A 3,547-nucleotide genomic window follows, 5' to 3' on the forward strand; every position below is an offset into this window, starting at 1 on the left:
AAGAAAACATAAACTAATAATAGAAATTGAAATGGAAAAGTAATTAACATAGATAAATAAAGTTGGGTTGCCTCCCAACACGTGCTTCTTTAATGTCAATAGCTTGACAGGATGCTCTTACAGAGCTTCACAGGTACTCAGAGCATGATTGTGGCCTCCTAACACCAAACTTAGAGTTTGAATGTGGGGGCTCTGCTTGACTCTGTATGGAGAGAATTGGATGAAGCTTTTCATGCTTCTTCTCCATGTTTACAGAGGAAGATCCTTGAGCCTTAAACACAAGGTAGTCCTCATTCAATTGAAGGACTAACTCTCCTCTGTCCATATCAAGCACAGCTCTTGCTGTGGTTAGGAAGGGTCTTCCAAGGATGATAGATTCATCATCATCCTTCCAGTGTCTAGGATTATGAAGTCAGCAGGGATGTAAAGGCCTTCAACCTTCACTAAGATGTCCTCTACAAGTCCGTAAGCCTGTTTCATTGATTTGTCTGCCATCTCTAGTGATATTCTTGCAGCTTGTACCTCAAAGATCCCTAGTTTCTCCATTACAGAGAGTGGCATAAGGTTTATACCTGACCCCAAGTCACACAGAGCCTTCTCAAAGGTCATGGTGCCTATGGTACAAGGTTTTAAGAACCTTCCGGGATCCGGTTTCTTCCAAGGTAATTTCTGCTGAACCAAGGCATTTAGTTCATTGATGAGCAATGGAGGTTCATCCTCCCAAGTCTTATTACCAATTAACTTGGCATTCAGCTTCATGATTGCTCCTAGATACCGAACAACTTGCTCTTCAAAAATATCTTCATCCTCTTCAGTGGAAGAATACTCATCAGAGCTTATGAATAGCAACAGTAAGTTTAGTGGAATCTCTATGGTCTCTGTATGAGCCTTAGATTCCTTTGGTTCCTCATTAGGGAACTCCTTAGTGGTCAGTGGACGTCCATTGAGGTCTTTCTCACTGGAAATCACTGTCTCTTCCTCCTCTATAGGTTCGGCCACTTTGGATATATTGATGGCCTTGCATTCTCTCTTTGGATTCTCTTCTTTATTGCTTGGGAGAGTAATATGAGGGATTTCAGTAACTCTTTTACTCAGCCGATCCACTTGTGTCTCCAAATTTCTGATGGAGGACCTTGTTTCAGTCATGAAACTGAGAGTGGTCTCTGATAGACTATGGTTGCTAAGCCAGAGAGGTTTTGCTCAGAATTCTCTGTCTGTTGCTGAAAAGATGATGGAAAAGGCTTGCTATTGCCAAACCTATTTCTCCCACCATTATTATTATTGAAGCCTTGTTGAGGCTTCTGTTGATCCTTCCATGAGAAATCTGGATGATTTCTCCATGAAGGATTATAGGTGTTTCCATAGGATTCTCCCATGTAATTCACCTCTTCCATTGTAGGATTCTTATGATCATAAGCTTCTCCTTCAAAGGAGGCTTCTTTAGTACTGCCGGATGCAACTTGCAATCCAGTCAGATTCTGAGAAATCATATTGACTTGCTGAGTTAATATTTTGTTCTGAGCCAATATGGCATTCGGAGTATTAATCTCAAGAACTCCTTTCTTCTGAGTCATCCCATTATTCACAGGATTTCTTTCAGAAGTGTACATGCACTGGTTATTTGCAACCATCTCAATGAATTCCTGGGCTTCTGTAGGGGTTTTCTTCAGATGAAGAGATCCACCAGCAGAGTGGTCCAATGACATCTTGGATAATTCAGACAGACCATCATAGAATATACATAAGATGCTCTATTCTGGAAGCATGTCAGAAGGACACCTTCTGATCAATTGCTTGTATCTTTCCCAAGCTTCATAGAGGGATTCACCTTCCTTCTATCTAAAGGTTTGGACTTCCACTCTAAGCTTGCTCATCCTTTGAGGTGAAAAGAATTTGGCCAAGAAAGCAGTGACCAACTTATCCCAAGAGTTCAGGCTTTTTCTAGGTTGTGAGTCCAACAATATCCTAGCTCTGTCTCTTACAGCAAAGGGGAAAAGCATAAGTCTATAGACCTCGGGATCAACTCCATTGGTCTTAACAGTATCACAGATCTGCAAGAATTCAGCTAAGAACTGATGAGGATCTTCCGATGGAAGTCCATGAAACTTACAATTATGCTGCATTAGAGAAACTAATTGAGGCTTAAGCTCAAAGTTGTTTGCTCTAATGGCAGGAATTGAGATACTTCTTCCATAGAAGTTGGAAGTTGGTGCAGTATAGTCACCAAGCATCTTTCTCGCATCTCTAGCATTGTTGTTGGGTTTGGCTGACATGTCTGCTTCTTTATCGAGATTTTCTGTAAGGTCCTCTCCGGAGTGTTGTGCTTTAGCTTCTCTTAGCTTCCTCTTCAGAGTCCTTTCAGGTTCAGGATCAGTTTCAACAAGAATGTCATTATCCTTGTTCCTACTCATATGAAAAAGAAGAGAACAAAGGGAGTAGTGGAATCCTCTATGTCACAGTATAAAGATTCCTTTATGTGAGTATAAGAATAGAAGAATAGAAGAAGGAGAAGAGAGAGGAGATGAGTAATTCGAACAGAGAGAAGAGAGAGGATTCGAATTATGAGTAGAAGAGAAGTGTTAGTGATTAAATAAGATAAATAGAAAGAGATGAGAGAGAGTGTGTTCAAATTTTAAAAGAGGGAAAAGCAAAATATTTTTATTTTTATTTAATTAATTAAGTTAGTTTCGAAAATATTAAGAGAAATAAAATAAAATTAGAATTTAAAACAATTAGTTAATTAAAAAGAATTTTAAAAAAGTGGTGGGTGATTTTCGAAAATTGGAAGTGGAAAAGTGGTTAGATGGTTTTGAAAAAGATAAGAAATAGTAATTAGTTGAAAAAGATTTAAAAATAATTTTGAAAAGATAAGAAGTTAGAAAAAGATTTTGAAATTAAAATTTTAAAAAGACATGATTGGAATTTATTTTGAAAAGGAATTGAAAAAGAAATTAAAAAGATTTAGTTTTTAAAATTAAAATTGATAACTTAACTAACAAGAAACTAAAAGATATGATTCTAGAATTCTAAAGATTGAACCTTTCTTAACAAGAAAGTAACAAACTTGAAATTTTTGAATCAAAACATTATTTGTTAGCAAGGACTTTCAAAAATATAACATAAAATTAAGAAAAAGATTTTGAAAAATTAGTTTTAAAATTTTCAAAAATATTAAAAGAAAAATGAAAAAGATTTTGAAAAAAATTTTAAGAAAGAAATTCGAAAATCATAAAAAAATAAAAAAGAATTGATTTTGAAAAAAATTTGAAAAGATAAAGTTTTTAAATTGAAATTTGACTTGACTAACAAGAAACAACCAAATTTTAAAAATTTTTGACCAAGTCAACTCAAAATTTCGAAAATTATGAGAAGAATAAGGAAAAGATTTTTTTTTACTTTTGAATTTTTAATGAGGAGAGAGAAAAACAACAAAATGAAACAAAACATAAAAATTTAAGATCAAAACAAAGAATGCTTGCAAGAACACTTTGAATGTCAAGATGAATACCAAGAACACTTTGAAGATCATGATGAACATCAAGATCAT

At 35.3% G+C, this 3,547-nt stretch overlaps 1 non-coding gene across 1 annotated transcript; it reads left to right on the forward strand.

The window, feature by feature from the left end:
• Positions 1-1,760: 1,760 nt before the first annotated feature.
• LOC130942634 (small nucleolar RNA R71) lies at positions 1,761-1,868 on the forward strand. The gene has a single exon (XR_009071199.1). It is a non-coding gene; the product is annotated as a small nucleolar RNA R71 (small nucleolar RNA).
• Positions 1,869-3,547: the final 1,679 nt, after the last annotated feature.

Source organism: Arachis stenosperma, chromosome 7 (assembly GCF_014773155.1).
Source record: "Arachis stenosperma cultivar V10309 chromosome 7, arast.V10309.gnm1.PFL2, whole genome shotgun sequence".
NCBI classification, from domain to species: Eukaryota; Viridiplantae; Streptophyta; class Magnoliopsida; order Fabales; family Fabaceae; genus Arachis; species Arachis stenosperma.